The sequence below is a fragment of the Crocodylus siamensis genome, chromosome 14, assembly GCF_052110815.1.
Source record: "Crocodylus siamensis isolate JL-2025a chromosome 14, ASM5211081v1, whole genome shotgun sequence".
In the NCBI taxonomy this organism is placed as follows: Eukaryota; Metazoa; Chordata; order Crocodylia; family Crocodylidae; genus Crocodylus; species Crocodylus siamensis.
In genome coordinates this window covers 22,389,460-22,412,547 of record NC_143408.1, presented here as the reverse complement: position 1 = coordinate 22,412,547, position 23,088 = coordinate 22,389,460, and the positions used below count along the sequence as shown (strand labels likewise).

Here is a 23,088-nt window from a genome sequence, read left to right as displayed (position 1 = left end):
TTAAGGATCCCAGCACTTCCCTGAGAACGTGCTGTGCGGAGCGGTTCCGAGTTGCCAGAATAACGGGTGGCACAGCCAGGATGGGGACGCATCAGGCCATGACTGGGCGGAAGGGTAAGTGCTGTGTGCCAGTCTCTTCAGCAAAATCACACTGCCTGGGGTGCACAGACATGCAGACTTTCCACATGCATCCACCCAGGATTGCAATAGTGTTTCTGAACGTGCATATTGTGTATCGGCCTCGGGTGTAGGCAGGTTGGCATTATTCGTGTTGATCTGTGGGCTCTCAGGCGCCAGTATCTTATGTTTTGTTTTTGTGTGTGCGTGCTGCATATTAGATGGCACAGCTCGCATGTGTCCTCAAGCTGCTTGCTGTATCTAGTGCCTTGCAGGGTGCACATATGCGGTCTGTGAACTGTGTATGAGTGCCCTGCAGTCTGTGTGTACAGTACAGGAGAGCTGTGCATCTTTTACCAGTGCCCCATAGTCTGTGCTTGCTGTACGGTACTGCCCCATACGTGCACGCATAGTGAAGTGCTGTGCTGGCCATGTATGTGAGAGAGAGAGCAAGTGCCTTCAGGAAGTGATGTTGTTGGCTCTCAGACACTTCAACTGGCCTGACCCTGCAGCACTTTTTCCTGTCCCTCCTGCTAGGATCGTTTGTCTGCCAGGACCGGAGCATTGTGACCAGTTGCAGGCCTCGACTCCCAGGCTGGCCAGCTAATAGAATCCAGATTGATTTACTATAATAAAGTAGACCAAAAAGGAAAACTGCAGTAACGGAGAACGGAGAAGCTGTCCCTGCTGGGCAGGAAACCTTGAATGATGAATGGGGCTGTATGAAGTCATCCTGCTCCTCCAATCAGGCAGCCGGTCTCAGAGAGGCAGGGGCCTCTGCAGATGCAGCTGCCTTTCAGCACTGGTACAAATTTACCTTAGATGATGATTTGATATTTTCAGGCTCAGAGCTGAGAGTGGGAACCAGAGTTCCCAGATTAGGCCTAATAATTTCTGAGTGTTGTTTTGAGGTGAGTGTTTTCAGAAGGGTGCGGATGATCAAACCCCAGTTGCTTTTCTTTCCCCCCACCCCGCACCTGTAAATCTCTCTTAAGAATCTCTCTAGTTTATCCCTGCACCATCTCTCCTCCACCCGTCTGGCTTTCCCCCTGCACTTATTCATACCTTTCTCTTCAGAAGCTACCTGCTCCCTCCCTGCACCCTCTTCTTTGTCACCCATCAGTCCCCCTGCTGCACCCATGCACTGTCTAGCACCCATTTGCTTTTGCCCTCCCTCCAGGTGTCCTACGGTTTTTTGGGGAGGTTTCTGGTGTTGCCTTTCCTTCCCATAGGGCAAGAGGAAGGCAGCTGGCCTGCCGACTCCCCGAAGCAGCTCAGACTGCAGAGGAAGATGGGAGGATGCTGTCTTCCTCAGCATCACGGGTTGGGTGGGGTGGGAAGGAACAGAAGAATGGATCAAATCTTGTGCCTTCCTCTAGCCAAGAGTCTAAACCTGGATGGTGACAGGGAAGTCAGCCCCCCAGGGCATTTGTTCCTCCTCCCCCCATGTGGGAGCAACTTGGAGGGCCTGGGGCTAATCCTTAACTGGCTTTTGTTGGATTCTCATCCACCTGTCAAATTGTTTGTCTTCTCCTCCTCCTCCTCCTCATCTTTGACTTCCCCCCCACCCCTTTCTTCTCCCCCAATGATTTTGTTTACTGATAGGCCAAGCAGAAAACATGGAGGCGTCTGATATGGCGACAGCAAAGGTAGGATGGAAATGCTGCCGGCCTCACTGTGCGTAAGTGGCTTCGCTTGGCAACTTCTTTTTTCACTCATCCTTTTACTTCCTCCCTCCCGACCCCAGATTGCCAGGGTTGCATTAGCACCAGGGGCAACAGTAAGGGGAACCCGTCTGCAGGAGGATGCATGTGTTGCTTTCCCTTGAGGTCTGACTTTAGCATCCTCCTGCCCTAGAGAGGTCACGCGCCAGTCTAGGCCATTGCAGGGATGGGGTTTGTCCCTTGGCTGATGGCTGCTGTTGCACTTGTGTTTCCTTTGTCTGGCCCTCATAGGAAAGGCAGGGATTAGCTGGGATGAATTATTTGCTGGCTAAAGGCAGCTTTGCTGTAGTACACCTAAGCAAAGCTAGAGGGCATGGCAGAGGCAGGATTCCCATCCCCGTGAAACCAACTGGCGTGTCAGAAATGGCTTTCAGCTTTTTGATTTGTTTTTTCAGAGGGCCTCAGGGGAACTTGCAGCAGGGAAGTGAGCAAGTCAGTGGAGAGTCTGGGATGCAGGGCCTTCTGCGTCCCTGCAGCATGCTGCCTGCAGTAGCTGCTTTTGCCAGGTTGTAGGTGCTGCTTTCCTGATCAGAAACGGCCTGAAACCGCGGGACTGTGGCTGGATAGTTTGGGCTGGGTTTGCAAGGCAGAAATGAGAGGTGGATGTTATGCATTGTTCCAGCATGGTTGGGACCAGGGGTGCATGTATATATCTGGCCACTGGACCGTGGCATATCTCGGGGTCAGTGCCCGCAAATCGCCCCAGCAGCAGCTTTTTCACAGCACCAGCCTACCAGTATTGTGAACCCCACAGTGGAACTGGCCCATGTGTCTGCAGTCCTATCACCTCCACAGCTCATGGGACTGAACAGGATTGGCAAGACTCAAAGTTTGGTGGGGAAAACCAGGAGGTAATATTAGTGATTAAGAAACTCTTCCATTTAAAGCAGCGTTGAACCTGATGTCGGAGGAGCTGCTGTGCTCCTGGAGGGAACGATCTTTCAGCTGAGCACCTGTAGTTACTAAAGCACCCATGGTGCTTGTCACAGAGGTCTAGTGTTATCCCCATGGCTTGGCCAAATTTCAAATTGAATACGTATTTGCTCCTTAAGTAAATTCTCCTCTTCACTCCCGTCTGGATCTGGTATTTGTCTTCACTTCCTGTCCCAAACGGCTGTGGTGTTGAGCAACTAGGTGTTTTACTCCAGAAGCAGCTGCATTTTACAACAGCTTTTTGGTTTTTGTAGAACCAGTGATTAAGCTCTGGAGGGACTATAACATCTAACGTGATCCCCATTACCCTGTTGGCTTACCTGCTGTCCATCATTGTTGATCTTCAGTGACAGTCGGCTCACCTAGGACTGAGGTTGCCTGTCCTTAGTCTTGGAGTTACTGTCACAAATGTTGGAGGCCCAGGACTTGGGGACACTTTCTGAAATTTGCTGGTATTGGAATAAGCCTGATGTCAATTAGGGCTTGGTTTCCTGAAAAAAATACTCCCAAGCTTTTCTCCACTGAACAAGGGCCTTTAAAAAAAAATCTGAAGATATTTTGCAATGATTTTTGTTTTGGGGTAATTTGTCATGACACTTTTATCAAACCCGTCATTGCGAGCGGGCAGAGGTGTACACAGAGAGCCTGGTGATATTTTTGTGAAAAAAAAACATTTAAGTGAAAAGTGGAATTCTTTTGGCCCGCTGCTGAGCACGAAGGCTTCTGAAACTTGCTTTTTCAGCCAGCCCTAGCTTCAGTAGAGACATTCTGGATTTTCCCTGGGGTAAATAACAGTGAGTTTTTCCCATGTACCTTGTCAAAGAAGAGAGTCCTAAGTAGACTTATGCTACTTGTTGCATTTTTTCACTTCCTATTTTCGGTCTCCGTCTCCTCTTGTTGCTCATTTGGAGTCTTCAGAAGGATGATACCTACTTTCTGTAAGTCCTTTCAGTTTCTCCAGGGCCTCGCAGGAAATTCATGAGAAAAGGGTTTATTCTCTCAGCCTGAGCGCTGAGATCATCAATGGGATGAAGCAGCAGGATGTTAATTACTGCTACAATTTCTTTCCTTTGTACATGCGCTGTCCTTCCTCTCTGCTAGTCATGACATCTCAGGAGTTGGCATCTCCTTAATGTTCCCATCAGCAAGTCCCTATTTCATTCCCAGTGGGTTTGGCCAGTACTCCTGGAAGAAGCTGAGCCTTACTCTTCTGTGCTATCATTTTACAGTGCAATGATATTGTGCTGCAGCAAGACGGGCAACTTGTTGTGACCTCCCACCATTGTACCACGGCATGTTGCTATGAATTTATAGCATTAAAAGTGGTGGCATACTCAGCCTGTCCCTGCTGCTAAATGAGAGGTGGGAAGCAGTTCATTTGGCACAACGCAAAGACAACCAGCCCCAGCGTGAGGCTGGGATTCTCCAGCCAAGGGACAGCGAGGCGAGGAGGGAATTGGGTCCTAGGTAAAAGTGACCCACAATGAACGAGGGACAATACACATCGGAGATCTGCCTTGCAATCCTCTGATGCTGAAGACAAAGTGCTTATCTCTGTACTCGTTGGGAATATCCTAGGAGAAACTGGGGGGAAGGGGAGTTAATTAAACACCTGATATACTTGTTCCATCTGGCAGGAGACGTGTTTTCCTCTGTTAGGAACTGTAATTAGAATGATGAATGAAGCCAGAAAAGATGCCCATTTACTGTATCTCAGGGCTTTGGTTTAAAGATTGTTTATTTCCATGGCTTTTATTAGCCAGCACCTACTCAGACTGGGATTGAGGTGTGTGTGTTGGGGGGTGGAGATAGCATGTGAGGGATTTTAATTGAACCTAACCCGTGAACCGTTGTGTGGAAAAACACAATTAAAATATATTTGGGGTTTTTTTAAACAAAACATTATTTTATCAAACAACATTCAGATGCAATGGAGAGTACAGTTACTTCCAAGTGTGTTTCATTTCCATGCTGACTTCTGCACTTCCATGAAGGACTGGAAGAGTAAATGCCGGGATGCTATGAGGAGAGCTGGTTCAGGGGAAGGGTAACATGGGAGAGGCCCAGGCCTAACTCTTCACTACCTCTTACTCACACCTGTATAAAATAAGTGTGAAGCCCTACCCAGCCTGAATGGTAGCATCTCACACTTGTTTCATCCAAGGCGCCGGTCAAGAATGAACTAGGCCCACTGTTCCCGCATGAATTCTAGTCTAGTTTGACAGGAACAGAAAGTCTTGAAAGTTTGTGGATGTGATTCAGAAAAGCATCAAGACTTATTGAGCAGCTTCTGCCAGCTGTAATCTCTAGGCCTGTCTCTGGTTTCGGGAAAAAAAAATGCTATGGTTTTATTGTTGTTATTTATTTAGTTATGAATTCATTTATTTCTCTTGTTGCTTTTAACGTTTGAATGTTGCTTTGCTTCCTGGGTCTGTCTGAGAGGAGAAACTGTGAAAAAGTTTTGAATTCTGAATATCTTGCTCAGTTTTTCTTGAACTCCCTGAGAATTTTGCCTAAGAAAAGACCTGTGGATGTGACCCCTTGTTACTTATTATTTACACTTGATTTCATAGACATAGCTTTCATAGACATTAGGGCTGGAAGGGACCTTGGGAGATCATCAGGTCCAACCCCCTGCTCAAGGGGCAGGAAGTCAGCTAGGGTCAAAGGATCCCAGCAAGATAGGCATCCAAATGTTTCTTAAAAGTGTCCTGAGTAGGTGCTTGCACCACCTCTGGGGCAAGTCTGTTCCAGGCCTGTAAAGAAGTTTTTCCTTATGTCCAGCCTAAAATGGTCTTGGAGGAGTTTGTACCCTTGGACCTTGTCATCCCTTGCGGCGTTCTGGTGAACAGGCGTACACAGTCCTTTATGAGGTCCTTCCCCAAAGGACCAATTGCCTGGACTACCTCCAAGAGATGGATGAATGGGTTTCTTAGGCTGAAGGAAGCATTGTAATCAATAAAGTGGCCATCCTACCCCTCACCAGCCAGTAAATTCTACCCATCAGTGAAAATACGTTTTACTTTGGGGGCTTGGATCAAATACAAATGGATGCACATACACCAGGTTTGAATGCCAGGGCTGGAAGGAGATTGATTCAAGGAGGCTTTGTGTGAGAAAGCTTTGGAGGAGCAGAAGAGGTAGCGTGGTGAACAGTGGAGAAGTGCAGGAATAAGGCATAACACAGGAAAGGCTGTGAAGCCACGAATGGGACACAAGCAGTGTGGCCAGGGACGAATGTAAGAGAAGTGCAGGAGGAGTAGGAGATGTAGGGAGAAGTGAGCCATGTCAGACCTTCAAAGTGAAAACAAGGTACTTGAGCTGGATGTAGAAAAGAGAGCAGGCTGTCAGTGAAGCAGTTCTGAGACTGGGGGACGCTGTGTGAGCGAAAGGTGATTTTAGTGCATGTTTGTCTTGGGAGAGACAGCCTTCTGGGGAGGGCCAGGAGAAGATCTCTTCTTAACATGTGTGCAGTCTGGTTGTGGTGATCAGCAGGGATCCTGGTTTTCCCTGAAAAAAAAAACCCAACCAATTTTTGGATTAAAAAAAATGCAATCCAAAATCCACATTTTTCCATGATTAAAATGAAGCACTGCTATATAGCTATCTATATATTAGTGGTGTTTCATTTTAATCACAGAACAATCTGTTTTTGGGTTACCTTTTTTAAACTGAAAATTGGGGATTTTTTTTTTTTTTAATCAGAGAAAACTGGGATCTCTGGTGATCAGGGTGCTCTACTGGTAGAAAAAGAGATGTTCTCCAAAGGGATTTGAACCTCCAGATGTTTTATATGTGCCACAGCTGGAGTGTATGGATCCAGAATGGGTTATATTAGGAGAGACACAATGGAGAAAAGTTTGCAGTGGTGGTGTGAGGATTTCCTGACTGTTGCAACTCACTGGAAAACGTTGTTTGGGGAGGAAAAATCTTTCTTTTTAGTTTCTTACTATGTTTTTATTTGTCAATGAAAACAAAGCAAAAGTTTAAACATACCAATGTATTGGTTAACGCGTTTTGGCCTTCTTCCATCTAAAACCTTCTTTCAAAAACAAATGAAAACGATGAACAATTTTGTTGTGGTCAAAAAGGATTTTCTTTTTTTAACAGAACCATTGATGTGCTGCAGTATTTATCCGGCTGTTTACGCAATCCAGACCCACGCAGTGTTGAAGCTTATTGCAGGGGTGTAGGTTGTAGCCGTGTCGGTCTAAAGAAACACAGGCAGACGAGGTTCTTTGGGTCAATCCAATGTCTTTTATTAGAATGAATGCATTTACCTGCCAGTGTTCAAAAGGGCGGGTGGGGGAGTAGCATGATCTCAGCTTCGCAGGTGAGAACAAAGTCACGGAGAGATTCGGTCACTTGGCCAGCACCAAAACAGAAGCAGTGTCAGAGCCTGATCTCCTGAACCCAGTGCTGTATTTAAGCCAACAGACCATCCTTCCTTTCCCTTTGTCTGAAGCACAGGGGAGGTGTTCAGGGCACAGCAGCTGATAATCTCACTGGCATCCACCTTTCATGGAGTTGTTTTTAAGCTTTCCCTCCAATGATTCATCACTCTGTGGAGGCAGATGGAGTTGCCATGCCTGGGGCACTCCCCTCCAAGCCCGGGCAGTGTTGTTAGCGGGTCTGAGTATTTAATGCTGCTTTATTTTTTCCACTGCTGTGGGTATGGCCGGGGGAAGGGGGAGCAGAGAGGCCAGGTCGTGCCTTGCAGAATTAGCTGACAGGGATGGACAGGGCAATTGAAGTGCAGAGCTGGGACTGTAACGAAGAGTGACAGTGGGAGTCACCTGATGGGGAGCTGCCACCGATGATTGGCCAGCTGCAGCCCTCTCCCCCGGCTCCCTCTGCAAAGATGCCAGAATGCAAATCCTGGCTGAATTGCGACCGAGACATGGTTGATCCTGCTGGAGCCTGCTGCTTCCTCAGATGCTATCTGCTCCCCTTCCCCTCGGTCTGGCTCTCCCTCGGTTATTTCATGACCAAACTGCTCTTTAAAAAAGACCAGCACGTGCCTGCACGTTCAGCCCCCGATGCCTCCCTCACCTGAGCTTTCATTTCCAACTGTGGGACTCTGCAGCATCGGTCTGCCCCAGATTTGCCAGGCTCTCAGGTCTGCTGACCCATTTTACAGCATTGCAGTTTGCCTCTCACCAGGCCGCAGGCTTACAGCATCCCAGCTTGGGGAAGCAGTTCAGAAACCAAGATGGGCCAGGCCTGTGCATCACCAGAGCGGCTGGATCCTGGCGTGTGTAGGTGGGGAGAGGAGAGCGGGAACTCACTCTTTTTACTGGTTGTGAAAAGATGCATTTGCCCAATGTTATTAATAAATGTACCATGCTTTTTACACAGCAGTAGACAGCAAGGCCAGCCATGAGGTCTGGTTCAGAACCAGCTGCCCCCTAAGTCATGGGATGTTCGGCATCAAGAGTTTAGTTCATGTCCATATCCGCTCGGTGTTAGGCCCAGTCCTCCTGAGTGCTGGGCATCCTCAGTTTATGGAAGCTAAAAAGGCTCAGCACCCTACAGGGCTGGGCCTTTTAGCAGTTTTTTTAACCTGAAGCAGGTACTGGGACATCCACTGTTGACTGATGCAGAGCGGACGCTCCCTCTTCCCTAGACGTCGCTCAGCCTTTTTGCGTAAAGCTAGCACTGAGCTGAGCTTTATCATCTGCCTCAGCCCCCCAGACAGATGTTTTATTGTGGGTTGAAAAACTTCTGAAAAACTTTCCTTCTTTTTTTTTTTTTTTTAATTCCTGGCAGTCGCTATTCATTCCTCCCCCGCAGTTTCAGGCTGGGCACGAAGTTACCAGAAGCACTACAACACACGCTGTCCCAGCCTGACCGTAAGCTGTTTAGCAGAGGTCCGGCCCATCTGAACAAAGATGGCATTTGGATCCTTTGGCGGGCTAGTCCTTGTTACATAAAGGGGATGAAGGCTTCCCATACCGGCCACTTCCACGGGAAGGGCGCCCAACTATTCCCTCTTTGTCCTCTCCCACCTGATTATCAGCAGCGTTGTCTCGGGTGAGGAGGCTGGCTGACTCCCCAGGCCCGTTCAGAACAGAAATCTTGACCCGGACTTTCTTTTGCTGTGGAGGAGGCACAGCAATCGGAGGACGTTTCCAGAGATGCTAGTGGAGCATCTTCCATCCGGTGCTTTTAGGTGCGTGGCTCCCTACAAAACACCTCCTTTGCTATTGCCAGCTGGGACTAAGATGCCGCTGGGAAACATTTGCAAGGAGTGAGACCCTCTTGCTTTATTTTCACTGAACTCAGCCCTCCACTGTCTTTTTTCTAAGCCCGCACCAGGCTAGAAACCTCCAACTCCGGCCCAGCAATGGGAGGATGCTTCCAGAGAGGCCAGTACATCCCCTCCGGTGCTTTTTAGGCATGTGGCTCCCTACAAAACACCTCCTTTGCTGTTTCCAGCTGGGACTGAGATGCCGCTGGGAAGCATTTGGAAGGAGTTAGAGTCTAACCTTAACCTTTTTTGTGCCATGGACCCCTTTGGCAGTCTGCTGAAGCCTACAGACCCCTCCTCAGAATAACGAGCATCCGTAGACGGGAAGACTGCGATCACGTGCGATCTAGCGGCGGGTCTAATAATTTCATAGATTAAAATTTTCATAGACATTAGGGCTGGAAGGGACCGTAATTTCACCGTCGTGATGCGCGTCAACGATATTTCCAGATATCTGCAACAGCTGTAATGTAATACGAAAAGATCCGCGATTTCTGCTGGCGACCGGGTTGCTCCTGAGGTTTGTTGCCTACATTGGTAATTGAAGGAAACGCTAAATTTCGGTTAGAGGTTAGCGAAAATAAAGATGTCATTTCCCCACCCCCCCCATCCAAGTTCACGGACCCCCTGAAAGCTATCCGCAGGCCCCTCGGGGGTACGTGCCCCCCCGGTTAGCCGGCTTTATCCCCCCGCGGCGTCTTTCCTCGCTGCCGAAACCTCCGGCGCGGAGTTTGCTGCTTTGCCGGGGGGGCTCGGGGCGGGGAAGCCGGCTCCTCCCCGCTCCCCTGGCGCCCGTCCCGCGCTGCGCTGCCCTTGCCCGGCCGGGCGGCGGTGCGGGGCCGTGCGGTGCGGGGCGCCCGGGCCCGGCGGCGCTGGTGCGGCCCGGCCGGGCTCTCGCACTATGTGCTGGGACCGGCGGAGCTGGCCCTGGCTGTCCTCATGAAAGGCTTCAAGCTCGCCTGGTAAGCGGCGGGGCCCCGCGCACTGCAGCATCCCCGGCCCGGCGGGGAGGGGAGGGGAGGGGAGGGGCGGGCGGGGGGCGTCGCTCTTCCCCGGGCTGGGCTCAGGGGCAGGTGCACCGGACTGGCCCCCTCCTGAGCCAGAAGCGCCCACTACTTCTGGGGTACCCAGGTGCTTGGCCCCTTTTATCAACAGTCCTATTGACCTGGGTCTTTTGTGTGTGCTTTTTTTTTTTTTTTTTTTTTTTGAATGCTGCAATGTGCAGGGTAAATCGGAGCGAGGGGGTTAGACTCAAGGCCAGGATGCAGGTTTCCTTTGCTCGCTCGTGTTTGATCAGGCCTGCCGGGTTATATTCAAGCCTTGAAATTTGCAGAGGGGGAAAAAAAAAATTTAAAAAAAAAAAGTGTTAGCAGGAGGGAGCTCGGCACTTTTCCTACGGAAGAACCGGAGCTTTGGATTGCAGCATTTCTGAAGCGGCGCCTGCAGGCGGGGAGCAGACTAGTGCCCCTTTCGGTCCTCCGCGCCTAAGTCACTGATCCCAGTTACAGATGGTATCGGTGGGGTTACTGCAGATTTCCTTACGGAGCAGTTTTCAGAAAGGCACATGATGCCTTTCTGCGCCAGGAAGAGCAACAGCACAGGGACAGACTGCTGTAAGCGAGAGCAGCCTTTTCTGAGTGCGAGGACGTCCACTCGCTGTTGGTCATTTGTAGGACAAAACCGGCGTTTCCCAGGGCCGTGCGGGTTCATACGGCTTGTTAGGAGGATGCGTCGCGCCAACAAGGCGGCGCACGCGTAGGCCCTCGCACCTTGACGTAGTGAGAAAACGCAGCCGCGGCTCAGCACAACCTTCTCAGGGTGAAACAGTGTAATATTACACATCGTGACTGGTATGCCACGGTCCAGCATCACTGCACGATAGATTGTGGAGTTCTTGTGCAAAGTTTTTTTGGGACCTAGTGGTTATCACGACGCGGGCATCGCAAAACAGTCTAATGACGTCGTCGTGAGACTTCGTGACATCCGTGTTATTACTTGATGAGCGTTCGTCCTACTAAAATACGTTTTATGAATGGTGTAACGTGATGACATCACAAAATGATGCAACCTCTGATATCGAAGGGCCGGAGTGCATTACTGTCATGTCGCAACTGAAATTCACGGCGGGATCCGGTATTGCGATGGCCTGCGACAGCCGCGTATCGTGGCATAGCATCCAGTATCGCAAGGCTATAAAACGGTGTCATAATGTCACAACCTGTTGAATTTTCATCAAGTAGTATTGCCTCATTCTGGGTTCATAATTCCCCGATTTCTTCAGGACAGTAAGCAGTCAGAGCCCGGTCCGTTGCTCCACTGAAATTGTGGAACTTCCTTCACGTCGAAGTTGGGCTTTGGACTCAAAATGCAGAAGAGGGAGGAACATCACCTCTCGAGTCTCTAGCAGCTCCCTGCGCACTTGTCTGTTGGAGCTCTTTGCTAGGACCTATGTCGGGGGCGGGCAAAATGCGGCCCGCGGGCCAGATGTGGGCTGCCAGGCCATTGGTCCCTAAAAAATGTTTAAAAATTAATTTTTATCTGCCCCTGGCTGCCTATTCTGTGGCCTTCGATGGTTTGCCAAAACTCAGTAAGCAGCCCTCCACCCGAAATAATTGCCCACCCCCAGCCTATGTGTTGAGATCTGGGGAGATCATGGTCCAAAGCAGAGCAGATGCAATTAGAGACTGTGCTAATTTAGGTCTGTCCTACAAAAGCAGATGCAGCGGCTGTTTCTGGCAGCCAGAGGCCACCTGCTGGAGCTGGGTCTCTCTTCCCCTTTATCCCTAGTCATATACAGGTGCTGGGAATAGCTCCTGGTTTTGTTCTGTTCTTTTTCCAGTTCCCCATTTCTGGTGTCAGGTTATTGATCAGGATGTTTCTGGAGGATCAGCAGATTCTGCTCTGGGGAACCAGTAAGAAAAAGGCAGGCCAAAGAGTTCAATTTAAAAAAAAAAAACCAAACCCATCTCTCTTCTCCAGTGTCCCTGTGCAGGAATAGGCTTATTATCCATCTGTGGAAGTGGGGCAAGGCTCAAGTTCTAGGGAGGGTTATAAAATAGCAAAACTAACATTAGCAACTGCTTGATCTCAGGAGATGGGGTATTAATATTAGGCAGTATCCATTCTGTATGCTCTGAGGCTGCTTCTTTGAGAATCGCTTTGTATCCGTGCCGTGCACATGACAGCTCCCCTGTTCCTTGATTTTCCTTTCCCCCTACCCCAGGGCTCGCTACTGTCTGTGGGGAAGATGGGGAGTGGCACCTGAACATTGCATCAGCTGCATGTGACTTTGCTCCTAAAAAATCAAATCAATGCAACTTCTTTGAAGTCAGAAATAATTGGCCAGCCAAGAGTGAAGCAGGGGAGATGCATTCTGCTCTCAGCTAGCACAGGTGTAATCTGTATTTGCCCTGCTGTAACAGAGTTGAATTTTGGCTGTGTGTCTGGGATTCTCTGCATTTACCTTGTGGTTACATAGATTAACAGCAGAGTCCTTCATAATGTCCAATTCTGTCTGGATATTTTAGAGATTTAAGAGCTACTCGAAATGCAGTGGAAATGAACTTTGTTCTGTTGCATGTGGGAATAAAAGTTCAATTGAAAATTAAACTTTTGCTTAGTTTTTTTGAAGAGGCCTTACAAAGTAGTTCAGTTAAAATGACATGACATTCAGTAGAGTTTTCCCTCTTATTAATGGTTCAAGGGTTACATTTCAGTGTTCTTCTTTTCCTTATGTTCAGTAGGGTTTTCTCTCTTATTAATGATTCAAGGGTGACACTTCAACGCTCTTCTTTTCCGTATATTCAGTAACTCTCCTGTCTCTGCCCCCCACCCATCTACCCTTTTGAAATAAAAACCAGTGATGATCGCTCTCTCTTTTAAACCAATCAAAATAGTCCCACAGATGTACAGTGTGCAACATGATTCAGTTACAGTTTGGGCAAGATTTTTATGTTTGATTTTTTTTAACTCTCTGGATTTATAAGTTTTATTATTTAACCTTTGGAACCTAAACTTTCCAACTTGACCATTGACAGTACTATAGGAAAAGAGTGTGGTGTATTCTGTGGCAGGTCAAATGTCCTCCTGTGTGACCAGAACTTGCACAAAATATGTTTGATTTCAGTTGTCTGACCGTGCATCTATAAATGCTCTACATTTCCTTCCATCAGAAAACTTTGCTGACCAGTATCTTGTAAACCCAGCATGTAAATGGTTATGTGTTACAATGAGGTCAAGTTACCGGCAAGCTTTGTGCTAGTTTCCCTGTGTTTTTTTGGCCGTGGGATACAGTGATGACTCTTCAACATTTGCTTGGCATGCTTTCATCCCCTGGTCTCAAAGCACTTTGAGCAGGTGAAGTGGCATTGCTATCTATCTCCTTTTTAGCCAAAAGGGAGCTGATGAATAGAGAGGCTAGAAGGGGCTGATTGCAAAGCCTTGCAAGTCAATAAAAAAAAATTGCATTAACTTTCATTTGACATTGGTCATACTTTAAGGACTTGTCCGTGGCTTCACACTAGCAAATTGGTGGCTAACACCGAACAGAAGCAAAGGGTCCAGACTGTCATGTTGGACCTTGTGTTGCTTGTTCTGAGTCAAGACTGCCATTCATGCTACCCTCAAAAATACTGATAAAATGACAACTGTGGTAAGGCTGTTTGCAGTGTATGTCGCCTGTTTGGAGAGAACCTGATAAAAGTGTGATGTGAGCCTGGCCCTGAGAACTGAGTTGCTGTGGGCTGAGAGGGTGTGTTTGGTGGAAACCCTGCAAAAAATTGTTGCACTTCTTGCCTTCTGCAGAAGTCATGTCCCCATGTGCGTGTTGGCCCGATTTTGACCTTAAACCCGACAACAATTCGGCCTTTTCTTCTCTTCTGTGTGTGCATGCACACGAAGTATTGCTCAGCTAAAGCATGAGACATCCTGGACCCCTTTGAGGCCAGAAAAACAAAGTTTCCCTGATTCCTGCAATCTGGAGGCTCTAGCTTTGCCATTTAATGAAAAAATGCAATATAATTTTGGACTGTCACAAGAAACTGGAATTCATTGAGCCAACATGTTTTGCAGCCCAAGCACAGATCTGAAGGAAGAGCTACAGGGGTGTTGCAAGTGGAGCTTTGCAAAGTCCCCTTGCTCTGTACAGTCTTTCAGACATCTTGGAAATGTCAAATGAAGGGCAGCTGTTTAGGACAGGGGCTGGCATTTTATCAGCATTGATTCTGCAGGGACCTAAGAAGAGATTAGAGAAAACTCTTGCTCTGCCTTTAGTTCATGAGACAAGGAAGTGCAGAGAGACAGGGAGGCAGTCACCTAGAGGTAACAGGTAAAATTCACTAAGTGGCAATTTTCCTTTCGGGTGCTTAATTGTGGAACTAACAGAGGTGCTGTCCACCTTGCAGAGGGGACAGGAAGAAGATGCTAAGTACTTGTGGTTTAGTAGATAGGGTGCAGAGCTGGAAGCCAGGAGCCGGGTTTTAGGTCTTCCTGTATCACTAATCCGCTTTGCTGGACTGTGCCTCAGTTTCTCCATCTGTAAAATGAGGCTCATCATATCTGCTCTTGGAGTTCCAGTGATAAAATGTGCCAGAGGGGCGCAAGTCTCCAATGACTGAGATCTCTGTTCCCAAGCTCGAAAATATTTAAGTGCATGATTCATGTAAAGCTCCCAAACCGGTGGTGGAAGCACTGACATGTGTAAAAATACTGCGCGTTCAGCAAATTGTAGGACCATGCTCTATAAGAGCGAAATGTTGTTAAAATGGTCATTAAGGATCCTTTGACACTTTCTGCAAGAATCCTGCCAGCGCAAATTCCTCCTGAAGTTCGACTTGGATAAATGCAGGATTCTTCTTCACGCGCTAGTGTATGTAAATGGTTGTTTAGAGATGACATGGCTTATTAAACAACTGCTGTGCCTACCCCAGAGCCTTTCAGTTGTATGGTGACACAGGCCTTACACAGCATGCCTGTGATTTCCTGTCTGCAGGTGGAAAATGCTATATAATGGCAAAGCATTCATTTATGTCATTGTTAGAGATTTTATGATGTCCAATAGCTTTTCTCTTCAGCACTTTGTAAAGGTCACTTATATCAGTCAATACACGCTAGAAACAATGGCAGACACGTATAAGGCATCTGGGAAACTCTGGAGTGAGCAGTTTCAAAGAACAGGGGAGAGATGCTATGTAGCCTGGGTAGCTTTTTTCCCTCCCTCCTGTAACTCCTCTGTGTTTTTCCAAGGCCATGTGCCACGTATAAGGGACTAGACTGTTTTCTAGGCTCCTTCCTTTCCAGTATTTTCCCTTTGGCTAGATTTGGTGCCACGCTAGTGACCGCACACGGCATCTTCCAGCTGTCTGTGGCTTACTCTCCAGAGACATTTTTCTTGCACATGGCTGGCTAGATTCATTGGAAACTGATTCTCTGCTGCCTTTCAGGATGAATGTAAAGCAGGTGGGGAACATTGCCTTTCTGATTTCAACATACATGCTCCTCCCAGCCTGCCCATATGTCAAGGGAGCACAGTTGGAGACTGGATTTCCCCCCCTCCCCCAATTTCAAACCAATTTGAGCACTGAGTTTGAAGCATTCAGATCCTGCTTAAGAGAATTTGCTAGATAGAAGCAGTGAAATCTCAGTTTGGAAAATGGTCAAGTGAAATAGAGATGGGGGTGTACGCAGGAGACGCAGAGCTTCAGGAAAGAAAAAATCCACTGAAAAAAGAAATGTACCCAACAGAGCACTGAATTATGCCATTTCAGCTTTTTGGGTGGCTTACCTCCCTCTGAAATAGGGACGAGAGATCTTTGTTTTACTAGCTTTATTCATTGAATTGAAACAACAGCTAACAGCCACCATTTTAAATGACAGGGGAATAATCGGGCAAAGTCTTAAGAATTCGGGAAAAATAGTTCACAAGGTTTTACCCGTCCCTAACATAGGTGGGGGTGGTGGTGACACATCCAGCGCTATGAATAAAAGGCGTGCATTAAAAGGAGTGGCGTTGTGGAAGACTAGAGCTGTGGTGCAAATGCCTTTCAGACCCTTTAGGGATAAAAACGGAGTTGGAGAGGGGTGTTGGTTGTAGCCGTGTTGGTCTAAGGACAAAGGCAGATAAGGTTCTTTGGGTGAATCTGATATCTTCTATTAGACCAACTGAAATAGCTGGATTTTTTTTTTAGCAAGCTTTCAGGTTTAAAAACCCTTTGTCAGGGTGCAAAAGTCTCTGCAATTGGTGTGGGGGATTTTCAAGGCATGTCCTCCATTGGCGACGAGGTCCCTAAAAACTGGGGTTCGTTTCCGTACAGCCGTTAGGAAATAGTGGAGCCACTCAGTGGCCATTGATCAAGTGTCCATCCTCGATGTAAGAGGCAAACTGAGCTGTCTGTGTGTCCCTGTTAAAGACTGTGTGCCTTAGTCAGGGTAGAGAAATGTTGACAGATGAACTGCAGAAACTCAGGAGTTTCTAGGGTTCTGCTCTTTGTGCACAGAAGCACCCAGAGGAGATAAGGGCCTCATTGTGCCAGGAGGTTTGTATAAACATATTAAGAGACAATCCCTGCCCTGAAGAGCTTACAACCTAAATTGGCAAGTCAGACAAAGGGTGGAAGAAAGGAAGCTGTATTATCCCTGTCTTGCAGATGAAGTACGGAGAGATTTAAGGCTTGTCTACACTTAATAAAGCTTGCTGGAATAGCTGCACCAGTAGAGCTGTAGTAGCAAGAGTACAACTTATATATCCAATATAAGTCTGTCAGGAGCAACATGTTGGTACCTGGGTGCTATGTTGCTCTCGAGTAGTGTCGTCAGAATATCCAGTAGGGAAAGCGTTGGCAGGGGCAGTGTTGGTGAGCGGTTATTGCTCTTATCAGGTGTTGCTGCAAAGGCAGCAGAAAAGTTCTTTAGCTGGTGTAGCTTACATCTGTTTCCTGAACAGTACAAGCCATGCTGGCAAAGCGACTTGGTTTTTGCTGGCACCGTTACATTGGTCGGGGGAGCGACGGCTTTTTCTCACACTAATACAAACCTGCTGGCGAGCCTTTTAAGCGTAGAGCAAGCCTGAGTGAGCTGACCAAGGTGACCTTGTGCGTCTGTTGAAGACTCAGGAATTGCATCCACAGAGCCTAGTTCTTGTCCAGCCATTATTTCAAACCCACCTGTTCTCAGTAATGTTTGGATAATAATTTTGATGCCTGGTTTAAAAAACCGAAGTGCCCAAAAGCTGCACATGATCGGAGCCAGGAGCCCTTTGTTCCTGCCAGGATTCCCAGCTCTGCATGACAGCCTCAAACTTCAGGTGGCCTGGACAGCACTCAGCAAGGTGTTGCTTGCAAGCCTGGGAGTTTCTGGGGGCTCCTCACTTGGCATTAGGAGACCGTACATACATTGAGTCAACCCAGTGAGAACGTGGGAGTCGTATACAGTGGTCAGACAGCCCTAGTGCTTATCCGAGCGCAACGCAGACCCAACCCTTAAAAGGTCTTCAGCAGGAACTGAAAGGCCAGTGAGGCTGGGCTGCTGCTGTCCAGTTAAGTCAGTCACAGGCAGTATACCGGAGACAGGAGAAGACTTATTGGCATCGAGCGATTAATCCTTCTCCCTGCCAGTGTGGGAGTGTCTCCTAGTGTGCATTGACTAATGATTTGTCCTGTCGTGTTACCTGTGTGCCAGCTGAGAAGGCTTCTCCCACTTCTCTTTGTTGGGAGAATTTGTCTAGCGCTCATCCTTGCTTGGGAGAATTTTCCTTGCTTCATTTCACCTCCTTACTTTTAGTTACACTACCTTTTAGTATGATAAATAATTCCTCCCCATTCTGGGCTTTGACCTCGTTCACACATTTGTTGACTGCTATCATGGTGCCATTGTGCATCTTGGCCTTCAGGTTTTGCCCCATAAATCACTCTCCAGCCCCTTAATAATTTTTGCTGCTTTTCTTTGAAATCCTTCCTGTTTTGTTAAGGTCTTCCTGGCGCCTATATTAGTATTCCAGGTACAGGTAAACCGGTCATACACAACAAGTGTATCATCTGCCTGTTGTGCGACATGGCTGATGAGCGTCTGCTATTCTAAATTACGCTACCCTTTCTTGCTACCATATCGCATTGCAAACCCACGTCTAATTTGTTGGGCACTGCCACCCCGAAGACTGTCTCCATTTTACTGCTTTCTAGGCATCTCACTTCTTGCTCAGAGGCTGGAACTGACATATCAGACCTTTATTTGCACCCATCCGAGGGTTAGCTTTGCACCCCTGCGTTATACTGATAAAAATTATGTCATGGGGTAAAAGACCATCATGAACCAGCTCCACCCCCCCCCCCAACTTTGCTTTGGGTTATTGTCCCTCTGATGGGAGCAGTTTTCACTTTCCTTTCCCTCCCAGATGCTTATTTTGCTACTTTCTGCATCATCTAACACCTCCAAGCCAGTGCTTGTGCTCACTTGGGAGTGACGGTCGCATTTGAAGAGAGTGCAAGTGAGGACCAGGAACACTGGTAGCTTGGGTGGAAGCAAGCATTGTAGCACTGGGAAAGCTGGTGAGCTTAGTTTTGTGCGCAAGGACATTGGGGTACATTGAGGTCTTATTTGCATGAGCATGATGGAGAACTGCTAGGGTGGCCTTTAAAAACAAGCGTCTCAACCACGTGGGAGAATGAACCACCAGGGAATGGTCATGTGTGGAAGAGAGGGTTGCATTCAGAGGGACTGAGGAAGCTTTCGGTCTTCAGGCAGAGAAGGAGGTGCAGAGAGGACTGATTACACGCCAGAAGAAGCTCTGGAGGTGTTGTTAGCGGTCTGCAAACACTGGAGGAAGGAAGAGGCAGGGTTAATGAAAGCACCAGCCGATGAGGAATAGGAGGCATTCTTAAAGGGACAGGGAACGCTTTTCTTTTCTAGTGGACTGCAGCCAGTTCAGATGCCAGAGCTGAGTAGTGTGGTGTAAAGAGGCCATTGTTTCAGCCATGCGGGGCCGTTATCAGACTGGGGAATCTTTTTGTCAGCTTCTTCTGAGAACATAAAATGCATCAGAGCAGTAAGATTCCTGTATGGTTTAATGATCTCTCCTCCAGCAGAATCACTCGTGTCTTTTGTTTAGCCTGGGGTGTTGGACTCGATGGGATGAGCAGGGGGTGGGGATGCACAACTACTGGACAGCGCAGCGTGCGAGCAAGTGATGCTGGCAGCTCACCGGTTTTCATATAAAAATCAGGCTGTCGCGCTGCAATGGGTGGATGCAGCTGCCTGCAGATGAGTGTGGCAGTGCAGCCTGTGCCAGCGGATGTATGCACGAAGTAGGTAGTGAGGCCAGGCAGTCTCTGCAAGGTATGTTCGTGGAAGGGATGCAGTGGAAAGGCTCAGGCAGGTAGGTGGGATATTGGTGAGAAGGGATGGGAGCACACGCAAGCAGAGGGGGTCTTACTGGGAGGGGTTGAGGAGCCCTTTAGGGCTCAGGGGAAGCATAAAGATATTAGGGACGCTGAGGAAAAGGGCTTGGGGGGGATTAGGGAGTCTCTGTCAGTCAATCCTCATGAGTCAGGAAGGATTCAGGAAAGTGTCTTTGGGATGGGGCTTTGAAAGCATTCATGCAGGAGCGTCTTGTGAGAAGGGGGGGCTCAGGACCAATCTGTCGGGTGCAGTTCTAGGGTATCAAGGGGCAGAGAGTGATACAGGACAGCTGATACACAGTCTGGTGTCTCCATTGGCAGCTAGTGATGCTTTATGCAGATGTTGGGAAATTTTTTTCTGTCTCGTACCTGGTGTGTACAAGAACGAAGCACGCAAGGGCCCCTTTCCCATTACAGTAGTGAGAGTGGAAACGCAGCAAGGGCTCTTTGCACTGCGGGTGGGAATGTGAGCATGGGATTCGTACTCACCAAGTGGGTTGGGGCTTCACAGGTCCTCACCCCGCCTAGCGGCTATGTAAAATGCTCTGCATGGTGATGCTCTCCATATACCTGACAATGGAAGAGCATCAAATACAAACCTAGCCTGCCGGCAAAAAAAATAGAATGGAAACAGCCTTATAATGCGTTTCTGCAAGGACTTGTAATTCAAGGGGATCTCTTCTTCTTCTTCTTCTTAAGGATCATTGCTGTTCTTTGCATGTGAATTCCTTCTCTCATCCCCACACTGTTATTTGTTTCTTTTTCCTTTCTATCATTGCATCTCATTTGCAGGCTCAGTTCCAATTTGTAAGACAATCATGTATGTTCAAGAGATTCCACTGGCACCCGTGGGGTTTGGAGCAGGTGCAGGCCCTGATGGGTTGAGGTTTTAGATTCTCCAGGGCAGTAACCCCATCAAGAGGACCTGGTCCCTGCCTAGAAGAGTTTACAATCCAAACCGTCCGTACTGCAGCAGGCCCAGCACTCTTGTGAGTGCTGCAGAGCAGAGGTTCCCAAACTTTTGATTCTTGCGTATCCCCTTCCAGACTTACCAGCTGCCCGCATACCCCGACCAGCATACGGTTTGCATTTTAACCCCTTCAATACCAATTACTAGCAACATTATGATAACATTATTATTATTTGCAAGATGCCTTGCAAACCCCCATGGCTAAGTGTACCACAGTTAGGGAATTCCTGATGTAGAATAAATAAGTAAGAATACATGTAGAAATATGTTAAACACCTTGCCGAATTTAGCCTCCCAATGCCCTCGTTAAAGTGCACCTACTAGATAAAACGATTGCTCCATGCATGAGTGGATTGTAGCCAGCTGTGGGGTGGGACATGCAGCAGCTGGTTAGGACAAGATGGCTTGGATTATGAAATGAAGAAATTCCTGTTGGTCCTTGAAAACTGACAGAGGAATTGTGTGAGGAGAAGTGTTTGGATTTAGATAGGGATGGTTAGAAAAAATTAATAACAATAAAAATATTGGAGGAGTGTTTCCCAGTTGACATTTTTAAAGGAAAAGACGACAAACATTTCAAAACTCCAGCATAATCTTGTCAAGCACAGAACATTTATTCACCAGTTCTCGAGGTCATCGACATCCATGGAAATATTTTGGAGATTTTTGTTAATTGGAAAAACTTGAAAAATGCGACCAGCGTTTAGACTTTAGCCTTGTGTCTAAGGTTCACCTTTTCAAATAAAGTCCCGTAGTTTCCCTGATGACCACATATGGTTAAAGGCTTGGCGTTATGTTTCTTCTTTAAAAAAAAAAAAGACCTGTGCTTATGTGGATCTGTTTTAAGATGGAGTTTGGGGGCAATACGTAATGTTAAGAGTGGCGTCTCTTAAATGAGTACCAAATGTGGCGTGGCTTAGTAAGAATATGGTAATAGATGTGATGGAGCTGGTCCTGTTTATGCAAATGTCAGTCTCTCCTAGCAGCCTGGGATCTGAATGGACCTGGGATGGGTTTCTTTTTAGAACTGTTGGTGCGATGGGATGTCCTGTATGCATCGGTATGGACTGTGAAGAAAGCCGACGTTCATAGGCTCGTGAATTGTGCCGGGTGTCTGTAAACATGAGCGATGTCTTGTGGGTGGGCTCTTGCTGTGGGTGTGAAAAGGGGTGACAGTTTCTATTTCCTGGGTTACAAGACATGATGGCAGGGACACATTGCATGTGAAATACGAGGGGGTGTTTTGTTGATATGGATGTAAAATGTGATTTGGGCAGCGTCTCTGTTTTGTTTTGGGTTTTATTTTAGGGTTCTGTAACTAGAAGGTGATTAGAGGAGTCTGTTTCAATCTGGAAGCCTAGCTTTTCTCAGCTCGGTGGCATGGCAAAAAGTCACAGCATTCATGGCCAGCTGCAGACCTAGATTTAACCAGTATCATTGTTTCCCCTGTTTAGTCCCACTACCCTCAAGTAGTCCCTGTACATCTTGCCTTGGAAATCTCACAGAAACAAGCTGTTCTGGTGAGAGGCGTGACACTTCAGTGACCTGTTTATGTCTAGAGACATCCATGTCCCACTGGTGACCTAGCAGTACCGGCCGTTCCTGGTCCGGGGGATGACAGATGATTCAGTTTTGCAGGGCTTAAAATAAAGTCCCGTTTTTGATCCAAGTCACTCTTATCCAAAACCCTTTCCCAGCCATAAAGCTCAAGTGTCCTTGCACATGCTAAAGAGTACAGCTTAGACTTTAAATGTCTCAAGTGATAGCCATTCCCTTGGGAGTCTCGCAGGTGTTCGTTTCGCAAGCCGTTGTCTTCGGGGTGTGTCGTAGATATTCTAGATGGAGAAGATGCACGAGGTCACTTAGGTCAGCCCTCGGCACAGTTCCCTATGTTTTTCTAGTGCTTGATCTTATGTTGTTGTAAGCATCCCAGGGAGTGGTTCCCACGCTGGGGTCTCTGATCCACCCACGATCAAGGAAGCACTTCCTTTTTTTTGGGTATGCAGAGACCTGGCTGTGCACTTAGTGCTGTCCCGCCTGCTTGTCCTCTGGTGCATGTTTTATGCAAAAAAAAGCTAGAATTACCAATCTTACTTCTCTGGAAACATCTAGTATAGTTCCCATAGGAGAGTTATGCAATTTCAGACAGAAGGGGATCGTGATCCCTGGGGAAATCTATGTAGATGATGGTCCCCAGTACGAAAATGTTGTCTTAAGTGATGGAGCGTCCATATCTTCTACCAGAAGTGTAGTAGACCTTCTTGCCTTGCTATTCAGACCACCTTCTTTCCCATTTTTTACTTCATCCCGTTCCATTTGGTTACCAGAAGTGGTTCCCTCCATGCACACTCCCAGGCCATCGTGTTGGGGACAATGGGTGGAGTTGTCTTCCTTGCGCTGAGGTGGGGGATCTGGTGTGATGAGTGTCTTTAGCTGCATGGGGCTCTCTTTGTGCCATTAAGGAGACCTAATTAGTTCCTTTTAGTGCAGTCTCCTTGCCGAGGTAGTTGACCTCTTGTTAATCGTGGATTAAGTTCTTACTGAGAACAGCTCTTTGTATGTCCCAGTTAAGATGTTGACACTTTGTTCTTGAAGACGGCTCTCACTCTCTCTCTCTGCCCCCTCCTCCCTATACCTTTGATCACGTGAGTGACTCCCTCCCCTGTTTCGGTGAGAATCCGCCCGCGCTTGGCGGCCCCAGTGTCT

At 47.7% G+C, this 23,088-nt stretch overlaps 1 protein-coding gene across 5 annotated transcripts in view; it reads left to right on the top strand.

Moving 5' to 3' along the window:
* The window catches only part of GRAMD1B (GRAM domain containing 1B), a 180,088-nt gene that overhangs the window by 90,780 nt on the left and 66,220 nt on the right, over positions 1-23,088 (top strand). The window contains exon 2 of one of the 5 annotated variants that reach the window (XM_090026808.1): positions 1,723-1,766. The exons of the other annotated variants lie outside the window; for them this stretch is intronic. The gene's annotated coding sequence lies outside the window, so the exon portion shown is untranslated. The remainder of the gene's footprint in view (positions 1-1,722; positions 1,767-23,088) is intronic. 5 annotated transcript variants of the gene reach the window in all.